Here is a 14,333-nt window from a genome sequence, read left to right on the forward strand (position 1 = left end):
GTAGAAATGAGAGACAAATCATAAGATACAAGAAATAATAGTACATTCAATTAGTAACAAAAAAAAAATACATTTAAGATAAAAAATAAAATAAAAATAATGATCATATAAAAATAAATGCTTACAAATATATATAAAATTAAATGCTTACAAAACATATATTCTATTTTTGTTATAGGAAGAAAGTATTCTAGTTATAATGATTGAGTGCGTAAAGCAAAATATATATATATATATATATATATATATAAACAATCATTCATCTTTTTTAATCATATTTTTTAGAATAAAAATCACTCATATTTTGTTACAAATTTTTTAATTTTCATTCCATTTATTTCTTTTATTATGTAATTATTTTAATTTAAACTAAATACATCAATTTTTTACATATTATATTATATGATTTTATTTATATTAATTTAAACTAAATACATCAATTTTTTACATATTATATTATATGATTTTATTTATATTTCATTCGTTCTTAGAGTAACACTTTTATTTTGCCAAACTACTTGGCGGTAAAAAATGCTACTCAAGGTTTATTGTTTGTGTATTAGAAGCTAGAACAGTTATACTTTCCAAAATAAATAATAGACGTATATAAAAAATTCAATAATATTTGTGCAAATGTTGTTGTTGGACATGAACATCATGGTGGGGCATTGGATCAATCGTCTTTCTTGACTATGACAAGAGCAACATGAATATTTCATTTTGAGTGTTTGAGATTTAATTAATTGAGAATAACATCAACCTCGTTTTCTTGAATGAGACTTCTACCACTGGATTCCTTACATATCTGCAAGAGATTACAATTCTTAACAAAATGTATAAATGAATGAAAGAAAGAAAAAAGTATAAATGTAAAATACAAACCAGCATGTGCATTGAAAATTAAAATAGTAATTTATTTTAGAAACAATTATTTCTTTTAAATTTTGGTAGTTTTATTATGCCTTTATTTTTGGGTTGTTATAACTATTTTGTTGGTAGTCTATTATAAATACTCATATTGTATTTCTTTCTCAATTTAATAAAATGATGTATATTCAGTAAAATAATATTTATTATGGTATCAGAAGTTTCCTTTTCTTTCTTTATTTTACTTTTAAATCCAATTTTGCCAAAATCTCAATTTTAAACAGATCAGCGCATCTTCATTGGCAATTCTTAACTCTAAAATTTCCAACACAAAACCACACCTTCATTCCTCTTCTGGTTTGTCACTTCTTTTCCTCTTCTTTCCTTCACTCAACTCTTCAATGGTAGGTTTTGATGATGATTCATCCTCTACCACCTCTGCAACTATTTCTCAAGATGAATCGTGAAATTCAACATCACCGTATTACCTTCATCCGAGCGTATTGTTTATAAATCAAACTTTACAAGGGCCAAATTATTACAACTGTAGCTGTTTGATGAAACGTGCATTGATCTCCGAGAACATAGCGAAATTCATCAACGACAAGTTATCAATGCTCACAGAGAACGATGCGTTATTTGATGCTTGGGAGCGCTGCAATATGATGATAATTTCTTGGATAACACGTACTCTTTCTCCTTCTATTGCTCAAAGTACAATACACATTGAGAATTCAAAAAATTTATGGAATCATCTAAAGAATCTATTTTCTAAAGGAGACCATTTTCGTTTTTCTAATCTTCTTCAAGATTTACACTCCATTAAACAGGGCGATAAATCAGTCTCTGATTTCTTTACTGCATGGAGTATTCTTTGGGAGGAGTTAGAGGTTTTACGATCCATCACCGATTGTTCTTGCTCTACTTCATATGAGTGTAGTTTACAAAAATTAGTCTTAGGTTATCGATCCTCTAAAGCTCTCACCTGTTTTTTAAAGGGCCTCAATGATGATTTTAATACAATTAAAACCCAAATTTTGATGATGGATCCTCTACCTGATATAACCACAACATTTTCTTTAATTTTACAGCAAGAACGACAAATTACTAGTCCTTCTGTTGATGCTAAGGTTTTAATGAACTCTTCCATCAATGGTACTTCTAATGTTAATCCTGGAAATTGTTTAGGTCATGGTAAAGGTCACGGATCTGGTCGGGGCAGAGGTGGAGCTCCTCAACGACAATGTACTTTTTTCAACAAGCTAGAACACACTGTTGATCATTGTTATTTTAAACATGGTTTTCTGCTTGGATATTCTCTTAGAAACAAAAACACCAAATCTATTAATTCTTCAATTACTGATGATGATTTTGGGTCTGCTCCTAACAATCATAGTTCTCCAAAATCCAATCCATTTGATGGTAATGTGTCTCAATTCACTGATGACCAAATTAATCAACTCTAAAATTTACTTCAACAATCTGCTTTCTCTTTTGAATATCAATCTCAACCTACAAATCAAATTTCTCAAATTACTGGAGTTTCCTCTAATCAACAGAATTCTGCTTTAGGTAATATCTCTCCAAACTATTGGATTCTTGACACTGGCGCTACTGACCATGTCACTTGTAATTCCAAAAAATTTATTACTTTTCATGAAATTAAACCAATTCATGTTACATTGCCAAATGGAAATATTGTTATGGCTACACATTCAGGAACTATATATTTCACAAATGAATTTAAAATTTTCAATGTTTTATACATTCTTGATTTTACCTTGAACATTATTTATGAGCAACAATTAATTACTTATTTAAATTGTAAATTAACTTTTGTTGACTCTCAATGTGATATTCAGGATCCTACATCCAAGAAGGTTGGACATGCTAAGCTTTTGAATGGTTTATATCATCTGCAACAACCTATTAATGATGTCAAACATTATGGGTTGTATTCTTTAAATTCTAGATCGTCGCATGCTACTTTTGATATATGGCATCTTAGATTAGGACACCCTTCTAATAATGTTCTTACTCATATTTGTAAACATTTTTCATATGTGAGTTCCAATTCAAATAAAATTTGTGATTTTTGTTATCTTGCCAAATAATCTAGATTACATTTTCATGCTAGTAATACTATTTTTGATAACGCTTTTGATTTGTTTCATACGGATATTTAGGGACCCTTGTCTCATTCTTCTATTCATGGTCATAAATATTTTCTAACTATAGTTGATGATTGTACTAGACACACTTAGATTTATCTTATAAAAGCTAAATTTTAAACTCGAAAGTTAATGCATAATTTTGTTATTTTAATTAAAAATCAGTTTGACAATGTTATCAAAGTTATTAGGACTGATAATGGTGTTGAGTTCTTGTATCCTGAATTTTATGCAAAATTTGGAATTCTACATCAAACATCATGTGTTGAAACTCCACATCAAAATTTTGTTGTGGAAAGAAAACATAGACATATTTTAAATGTTACTAAATGCTTGCTTTTTCATGCTAATCTTCCAAAAAATATTTTGGTCTTTTGTTGTCAAACATGTCATTTATCTCATTAATAGATTACCATCAGCATCCATTGATAATCATAGCCCTTATGAGTTGTTATATAAACACCTCCCTGTTCTTAATGAATTGAAAGTTTTTGGATCTGTTTGCTTTATTTTTACTTTGCAACAACATAGGATTCAATTAGATTCTAGATCTAGAAAATGGCTATTTCTTGCATATAAATTTGGCACTAAAGGATTTATTTGTTATTATTTACATACTAGGGGAATTCTAGTTTCTAGACATGTTATTTTTTATGAAAATGTTTTTCCATACTTCTCTAGTAATGATTCTTCTAAAAGTGATTTGTCCTCTTGCGGTGATTTGGACACTTTTAATTTCCTTGTTGAACCTATAAAACTAGATTATGTCAATAGTAAATTGAGTCATTCTAATTTGAATGATATTAATGTCATGCCTACTTGTGATGAAAATAATTTTGTACATGAAGAGCCTTTTATACCACCTAGTATTCGCAAATCAACAAGGCCAAGAAATCCTCATGTTTACCTTCAAGACTTTCATTGCAATTTTAAACACTTCAGGTACTGCTACTAACTCTACAACTAATGTTGTTTTATATCCTTTATCTTTTGTTGTCTTATAAATTTTTTTCTTCTACTCATTTTAAATACATTCATGTCATGAATAGTGATGTTGAACCCCAAACTTATCATGAAGCCATTAAATTTAAGGATTGGGTCATTGCTATGCAACATGAAATTATAGCTTTAGAATCTAATAACACTTGGGAATTAGTTGATTTGCCTAAAGATAAACATGTCATAGGATGTAGGTGGGTATATAAGATTAAGCATAGGGTTGATGGTACTATTGAAAGGCACAAGGCTAGACTTGCTGCCAAATGTTTTACTCAATTAGAAGGTGTTGATTTTCTAGACACTTTTTCTCATGTGGCCAAATTAACAACTGTTAGATTACTTCTTGCTTTGGCTGCCACTAATAATTGGTTTTTAAAACAGTTAGATGTTAGTAACGCTTTTCTTCATGGTGACCTTCATGAGGAAGTTTATATGAAACTTCCTCCTGGTTATTTAAGTCATAAAAGTAATAAGGTTTTTCGTTTAAAATAATCTTTGTATGGTTTAAAACAAGCAAGTCTATAATGGTTTGCCAAACTGTCTTTTGCTTTGATATCATTTGGCTTTCAACATTCAAAACATGATCATTCTTTATTCATTCTCAAGACATTAAAATCTTTTACTGTTTTGTTGGTTTATGTAGATGATATTATTATTGCAGGTAATTATGAATTAGAGATTGATATGATTAAAACTTTTTGAAATTCTTCTTTTCAGATAAGAGACTTTGGGGACTTAAAGTTCTTTCTTGGATTGGAGATCTCTCGTTCGAGGGAGGGTATTCACATATGTCAACATAAATATGCTCTCGATATCTTGACAGACGCTGGATTATTAGGCATTAAACCTTGCAATACACCTATGATCAAGGACAAAAAATTTATATACAACTCAAAGGCACAACCTCATGACCCAACCTCTTTTAGAAGAATTATTGGACGTCTTATCTACTTGACCAACACACGACCTGATATAACTTTTTTCGTGTAACAACTTAGCCAATTTATGCAATCATCGACTGAAGACCATTACATGGCACTCATGAGGATCCTCAAATACATAAAAATTGCACCAGCCCAAGGATTGTTTTACTCATCAGTGTCCAGACTTCAACTGCGAGCGTTTAGCGACTCTAATTGAGCAACCTGCCCAGAAACAAGAAGGTTTGTAACTGGATTTTGTATATTTCTTGGATCATCATTGATTTCGTGGAGGTTTAAGAAATAAAGTATTGTATCTCGTTCATCTTCAGAAGCAGAGTATAGAGCATTAGCGTCAACAACTTGTGAAAATCAATGGATAACATCTCTTTTGCAAATATTAAACATAGATTGTTCTGCCCCTACAACTTTTTATTGCGATAATCAATTAGCCAATAATATTGCATCAAACCCAACATTCCATAAGAGAACAAAACATATAGAAATTGATTGTCACATTGTTCGGGATAAACTGCAAGCTAGATTGTTCAAACTCTTGCCCATATCTGCATCAAATATGTTGGCAGATTTCTTTACTAAGTCTCTTGAACCTGCAACATTCAATTCAATTCTTAACAAGCTGAGAATTTTTAACCTACATTCTCCATCTTGAGGAGGGTGTTAGTTTTATTCTAGTTAGTTTTATTATACCTCTATTTTTGGGTTGTTATAACTATTTTGTTGGTAGTCTATTATAAATACTCATATTGTATTTATTTCTCAATTTAATAAAATGATGTATATTCAGCAAAATAATATTCATTAAACCGGTCTAAATGTTTGTATTAATTTATGCTTTCATTTACTTCACACCACCAAATATTTATTTGTCTTTTCATTTCTATTTTGTCTTCACCATTTTGTATACCTGTATAAAACCAGAGTTAATTATCTCAATAATGAAGAATATTTTTTCCCCACCTATACAGATAAATGACCAAACAGAAAATACAATTTCACATAGCAATAATAATTGACATAAATTAAATATGAGACAAACACAATTTTTGACGTGTAAAACTTTCATCAAATTGAGAGAATAAAAACCACAAGATCTAGTGCAGTAAAAACTTCCATAATAATAATTAATGGGTACACTAGAGTCTTCCTAATAACAATAAGGAACATCAATCAACAATAACAACAACCTTATAATCTTCCACTAAAGTAGGTATTCCAAAGTAACTATCAGATAAGGTAAAACTACTATATTAAAATAACAAGTTTGCTACATACATGTTATCACCACCAGAACCAAACTTTTCTTTCTCTTCTTCTCCCTTTGCGGTTGTCGTTGCTCTTGTTGCTTAGGGATTTCAAATCCCTTTTTATTTTTCTTCTTTATGGGCCAAGCCCAATAAAGCCCTTATTCTTTTTTTTTTCCTTTCTTTTTTTTCAATAATAATAATAACAATACTAATACTAATAATATTAATAAAATTGGTGGACTCCACTTAGAGAGTAAGTTCACCCAACAAATCTCCTCCTCACGACTCAAGTGGGAATGTATTGCTCAACCATGTCGTCTTTCTTTCAACAACACATCATCTTCGACACAAGCAAAACCTTCGTCATCATATTTGAACCATTCTCATCCATATGAATCTTCTCAATTAAAAATGACTTCTTTTCCGTGCATCTCGTATCCAATAATATCGTACATCAATATGCTTCAACTTTGCATGAAAAGTCAAAATCTTGCAAAATAAAAAATATATAGAAAAAATTTATGTGGTTATTTGATATAAATAATAGTATATTATGTATTAGTTCAAATACATAATTTTCTTTTTTCATAAGCAACCTATATAATTATTTTATTTAATATTCATTTCATATATTTTCATATGGATTATCTCACATTTAAATTTTACAATATATTATATTTTAACTTAAATTTTTTGTCTTTATCTCTTTTGATTGATAGTAAATAAATAGTTAAATGAATATGTATTGTGAATGTAAAATAGTTTTACACCAATAATCAATGAAAGTTACTTATTTTACCCGAATCTTACCATAAAAGTGAAGTGATGTGACGAAATATATTAATTTTATTGAATTAATATCTCGTTTTCTCTTAAATAAATAATGTTGTATTAAAATTGATAAACATTTCGCTACAAATAGACAAAAATTATGCTTATAAAAAAAGAACGTGCAAAAAATATTTACATGACAATTTCATATAAATCTAAATTAAATTTAGCATATATTTCATTCCATCAAATAAATACCCTAGAGTTTGTTAAACTTGAAGACCGTCAAAATGAGGCACTGTGCTAAATTACAAAATATGTGTTGGATGATATTGAGTTCGAAATTTCTATTATGTATTATTCTATCTTCTAATGAATTATTTGATTATTTTAACTATATTAAAAGAATATATAAAAAAAAATATTATTTTTACTTAAGTTGTCTTTATCAAATATTGATACAATATCAATAGCATAAATAAATATCATAAACGTATTATAAAATATACAATATTTTACATAAAATTAATTATAGAATATAATAAAAATATATATTAAAAATTCAAAAGATATTATTTTTGCAAATAATGTTTAGATCTAGTACACCTCACCCTTTATAAGGGACAAGTGCTTTCTGTTCCCATTGGTTCAATAATGAGTATTTTGAGAAAACGATATATGATGGTCTAATAACACTTTCGGCAATATATCCAAACTTCATGGTGGATAATAGTGGATATATATAGCTCCCTTTTAGCCATTTTAATCATTTTTCTTGTTAAAAGTTGATAAGTTTACTTTACCAGTAATCCAATAATCATATCTACGTTGACTTTTAGATAACCCATCTTTTGTTAGATTAGCCGTTTGCTCCAAACTCTTTTTTCATTCTTCTTTTTAACTCTTCATTTATTGAAAAAGTTGATTTAAAGTCTTTTTTTTTTATAAAAAGTTATTTTTTTAAACTTTTTTTTAATTATATAAATGTTTTTTACATGTATATTTAAATTTTCTGTTTTGGTGCGGTATTTGATTTCTTGTCTCGATATAATATTTGATTCTCGTTTTGTTGTATTATTCGTTTGATTTAGATCGTTAGATTAATTTTGATTAAATTTAGATTTAAATTCAATAAATGTCTTTGGCGTTTTCAACATTAAAGCTCTAAAAACATGTGTATTTCTAATACTTTGATTTTATCATATTTATAAATTTTGTCAAAATTGTCGATATTATGTTTTTTTATGCTATTATTGAATATTACGAGTTTGTTCGTAGATTTTTTTTTTTATTTTAACAACTTTAAATTATATTATTCTTATTATAATTTTTACCGATTTAAACGATAAAATATTTTTTTTTTCAAAAAAGAAAAGTTACTACTGATTTATTACCCTAGCATATGGTTTTTATTTGTTGGCAAATATTGTTGACTAATGAGCGACATGTGTATTCAATTCTTTAAAGTTTTAAAGTTTTAAAATTTGTGACTTAGGTTTCTTTTATAGGAGATTACATGTGATACGATTTACAATTTTCAATTTTGATATAGAGAAATCTGATAGAAAAAACAATTTTGACTTATGGAAAATACAAGTCAATAAAAGTGTGCATACAATCAAGATTATACAATGTGGTGAAAGGAGACATATCAAATATAAACCAAGACAAATACGAGGATTTAGACTTGGTAGCTTCAAGTGCAATTCAGTTATAGTTGACTAAGAATATTCATGCAAATGTGTAGCATAAGTCGTCGGTCAGAGAGCTTTGGAGAAACTTGAAGTGTTGTATCAAAGCAAAACACATTTCAAAACAATTATTGTTATAGGAGTAGTTTCATAACTTACGCATGAATTAAAATATGAAAGTATTTGATCATCTAAGTGCTCTCAATGGTATTCCTCTGAATTATAAATTATTGGAGATAAGATTGATGATGAAGATATAAAGCACTAAGAAGCGCTACGACTCATACAATCCCTTTTATCTTTTTATGAGCATATTAAACTTGTTTTGATATATGGAAACAGAACTTTAAACTTTGAAGAAGTTGCCGATGAAATTACTTTTGAAAAAAAAAGATTAAAAAGCAAGGATAATACTTTATCAAACTCAATGTTGGTTGCTAGAGGTGGGCCTTATGTGAAGAAAAACCATGGAATGATTCTAAAATATTGAAAATGTTAAAAATCTAGGCATATAAAGCGTAATTGTCCTGGTACAGAAATGACAGAGAATGGCTATTAGTCTAATGTTACCAAAGTCTCCCTCATGATTGGAGATGATGATATTCTCTAAAAAAAATAAGGAGTGTATATTCATGGTATTTAAGTGCTTCCAAGAAAAGGATGATTTATTTCAGGAGCATTAGATTACATTTATTCAAGGTGTGTTGTGAGATTATGTCGATTGATGAAGAACTTTTTAAGAAAGCCAACATGATAGTTACACCATAAAATTTAAAGTTGGTTTTCAACATGTAGAAGAAATTATTAAAGTGCTTTTACTTCAAGTGAACTATACTCCATATATTGAAGTATAATAGTTCATTTGAATCATGATTATTTGGGTAGACACTAAAAATAAAAGATGTAATATTTCAATAAAGGTAGAAATTATTGAAATTGAACGGTCTAATTTTAATTTTATGGTTTAGGTTGAAAGCCATCTTTTCCACTACAATAACAGAAAAGAAAAAGTCAAAATGCTTGAGACATTTGAATCAATACTTTTGTTTGGTGGCATGTGTTGATCTAATGATTTTTATTCTCTCTTTTTTAACCCTGATTTTCTTTTTTCAGTTGACCAATAGGTGGGAGCAATAAGAAAAAAAAATCATGTTAAAAAGATAACCTCAATGAATTATACATGAGTATTTTTTTTTTCAAAGCAACCACAAATTTGTTATGTTTAATTAAGAATATTCCTTGGATCACATTTTTCAAACTACTTTAGGTACATGTATTATGGTATCAAAATGATTAGTAGTATCATTTAGGATATTTTTTTCCATTAATAAAAGCATGACAAAAAGTGTCATCTCAATATTTTTTTTTTCAAAAATAAAATAATTACCGACTTTGCACTCATGCACATAAAAAAAATAGTATATTATTCAATATATAAAGAACTACCCTACACATTTAATTAATACTTCTTTCATTTTTTAAATAAGATATAGTTGAACTAACAAAAAAACTATGTATTTAATCTATACATCAATTTTATTAACCTAACTATATTTTATAAAAATGACCATATAAAATACTAACATGTGACACCTTAATTTCCATCTTTACTAAATTCATTAAATATATAGTATAGATTTCTTTAAAATAAATAGTTAACAAGATTATAAATGAACCCTAGATGAACTAGGAAATTTGGGGCCTACCCTACAAAATTATTGGGAATAAGAAAGCAACAAAAATAGTGCTAGACACCACGGGCAAAATTTTGATTAAAGTTTCGCCACTAAATATTTGCATATCAATAAGCATTAATTGAAAGGGATACATTACACTCTAAATGTACACAACAATAAGTTGGCAAGAACCATTATTATGTAACATAAAAAGCAAGTCTACACAAGTTTGATATTTGATGACACATAATTTGTCGTGTTTCAACATTTATAGAAAAAAAGTCATAAAATGTATAGAAAACAAATTTGGTACTATCTTAAAAAGTATATAAAATGAAGTTTGTACCATCCTAATTTATTTATAGAGTGCCTTTACTAGCATTTGATCTCATATTCTCCTTTTGATGGAATCGAAAAGCTTTACCCCTCGATCAACTCTTAATTGGTATGTAATTGTCCTTTTATAATTAAACTACGGTTTAATATTTAACAATTATCTATCCATCATATTATATAAATTAGGGGTGTTCAAATTTAAATAAAAATTTCAAATTAATTAAAAAACTCAAAAATCGTACAAAAATTAATAATACTGAATGTATTGGATCTCCATTTTGTAAGAAACACTTTGAATTGAATTTCAAATTCTTTTTTAAAACAAACAAACCAAACCAAGTATATATTTTTTATTAGTATGAGATGAGATATTATATTAATAGATACTATTTTTTATTTTTTTAATAATATTTATTGATTTAATTTAATCTTTTTTATTATTTCATATATTTTAAACATAATCTATTATTATTAGTATTAATATTAATGTTATTTTTAGTATGTTATGTTTTATATTTTAATTTAAATATATTAATTTGTCTTCACATCATAACAATAGTATTAAAAGATTTTTTTTAATCCTAAATTGAATCACTCAATAATTAATCTAATCTAAATTGCGTTAAATTGAATCATATCAGATCAGATTTTTTAAAGAACACATAAAAACTAAATCATAGATTATTTTATTGTTTAGATCAAATGATTTTGTACTTTAAAATTGATTCAAATTATAATGCAAATAACTCTTGATGTAAACCACTATAAAGTAAACTTACCTGCCAATGGAATAGTCTCGCCGGTTGATGCGATCACTGAAAATTTTCACAAAATCATTCCTCAAATTAGCATCACTAATATAAGATTTAATTGTCTCAAGCAAGGCTATGATTTTTGTCCATGCAAGTCTTTGATGAGACTTTTCAGGTTCAAATATGTTTGCTACTGCCAAAAAGTAAGCCAATAGAAGACCCCTTTTGCTCAATCCAAATTGTCCCAATCTAGATTCCAAGTACCACTTATAATAAATGTGAACATTACAATAATATTGAGAATTCAATCAATGGAAAATGATTAAATTATATTTTAGCAGGAAGTATGCATATATGATTTATAGTGTTAGTATGAATGATAAACGAGGAATATGATTTCAAGAAAAAAATAACTAAACCAAAGTTTGTTCCATCTGATGATTTATGTACTATTTGCTATAAGAAATGTCACACTAAAATATCTTGTCCTATGTTAATCACATGAAAAGACAAGAAACCTTTAAGAACTAACAAACCAGGACCCAACCAAATTTGGGAACCAGATGATAAAATTGTTTATGTTGCAGATGTTCTAAGCAACCAAATTGAAACACTATAGTCCTGATGTCTGGTCAATGGATGCTTGCAATATATGAAGGCAAAAGGTCTATGTTCCAAGACCTACCAAACAGAAGCCAATTGACTCTAGTGGAAGAAAGACTGGTCAACACAATACCTATCAGAACCATAACCATATGATGAATCAGAAATATCAAAAAAATCACACATATCAACAGAATCAGAACTACCAGAAGAATCAAAATTACTATAAGTTCCAAAATTACCAGAGGAACCCGATACATCAGTAGAAACAAAAGTGTCATATGAACAATAAGATTTAGGAGACTTATTTGAACAATCCAATCAAATTCATCAAGACTACAAACCTATATGGAAATTCAAATCCCTTCATCCAGACTCTCTAATCAGAGAATTTGCAAACTCAAAATCTAAAAATCATAAAAGAAGAACTAAGAGGGTTTTGAGAGTGAAACTGAAACTATTAACATATAGGTAATATATTTCTTTAAATTATTGTTTGATATTATGTTTACTGTGATAACAAGCAACTTGATCTTAACAATCAAAGCTAGCAAAGTATTTTGCAGGTTCTAAAAAATTTAGAGGAACAAGGAGATCCGCATAATCTGAATACTTCAACAGAAGTAGCATACAAATTTGGTTTTCAGAAACAAGTAGAAACCACCAGAAACATCACTGATGTTTTGGTTGTATTAATTTCATTATTCAATTATATGATTTATATTATATTATATGACAAACAGTTTGACCTTAAAAAGTCAAAGCAAGTTAATGATACTACAGGTTTACCGGAACCCAAGGAAGCAGGTGCAGAGAAATCAGAAGATGACAAATCTGATCAAGTTAGAATCAGTCAAGAGAAGTCAGAAGGAAGATCCGGACGGAAGCACAAGACATCTCATCTCATTGGAAGTTCAAGTGATCTTTTGAGGATCATATCATATCATCATTAAAAGATACCACTTTGTTTGGCTCACTCTCGCCAATTGAGCCTACCACTGTTGATGAACCATTGGCAGATGATGGACATATTATTGCAATGCAAGAAGAGTTAAATGAATTTTAGAGGAATGATGTTTGAGATCTAATACCTAGATCAAAGAAGAACATTATTGGAACCAAGTTGGTTATAGGAAACAAGCTAAATGAAAAATGTGAAATAGTCAAAAATAAGGTAAGACTTGTCGCACAAGACTACAATCAACAAATGGGCATTGATTACACTAAGACATTTGCTCTAGTAGCAGGTTAGAAGCTATTTGTATTCTACTTTCTTTTGCTGCAAATAATAACATTATATTATTTCAAATGGATGTTAAAAGTGTTTTTCTAAATGGCTATATAAGTGAAGAAGTTTATGTTAAAAAAAACCCATAGTTTTGAAAGTTCTGAATTTCCAAATCATGCTTTTAAACTTAGGAAATCTCTATATGTTCTAAAACAAGCACCTAGGGCATGGTATGATAAACTCAGTAACTTCTTGCTTAAAAATAACTTTGAAAAAGGACATATTGATAATACACTTTTCAAAAAATCAATAGTAGATAATATTTTTATTACTCAAATTTATGTTGATGATATTATTTTTGGATCTACTAATGGCACTCTCTGCAAGAATTTTCTAAATTGATGAAGCTTGAATTTCAAATGAGTATGATGGGAGAACTTAAGTTCTTCTTAGGGATACAATTTCAGCAAAGTAAAAAAGGTATATACATTCATCAAACTAAATATACAAAATACCTTCTTAGAAAGTTTAAGATAAGTGATTGCAAACCTATGGCTACATCAATGTACCCTACTTGTTCACTTGAAAAGAGATGTTTCATGCGAAAAAGTTAACCAATAAACCTATAGAGGGATGTTAGGATCCCTACTTTATCTTACAACTTCTAGACCTGACATCATATTTAGTGTATGTGTATGTGCAAGATTTCAAGCTAACCCTATAGAATCACATTTAACTGTTGTTAAGAGAATCCTTAGATACCTAAAAGGCACTACCAACCTTACCTTGTTCTACAAGAAATCTCCTAATTACAAACTTAATGGATACTGTGATTCTAATTATGAGGGAGATAAACTTTAGAGAAAGAGCACTAGAGGCAACTGCACCTTTTTAGGTGACAACTTAATATCCTGATCAAGTAAGAGACAAAACAACATTGCAATGTCGACAACAGAGGTTGAGTACATTTCTGCAGCTGACTACAATTCTCAACTACTTTGGATGAAGCATCGACTTGAAGACTATAAAATCTTAGAATCCAACATTTCCA

The sequence above is a fragment of the Cicer arietinum genome, chromosome 3, assembly GCF_000331145.2.
Source record: "Cicer arietinum cultivar CDC Frontier isolate Library 1 chromosome 3, Cicar.CDCFrontier_v2.0, whole genome shotgun sequence".
In the NCBI taxonomy this organism is placed as follows: Eukaryota; Viridiplantae; Streptophyta; class Magnoliopsida; order Fabales; family Fabaceae; genus Cicer; species Cicer arietinum.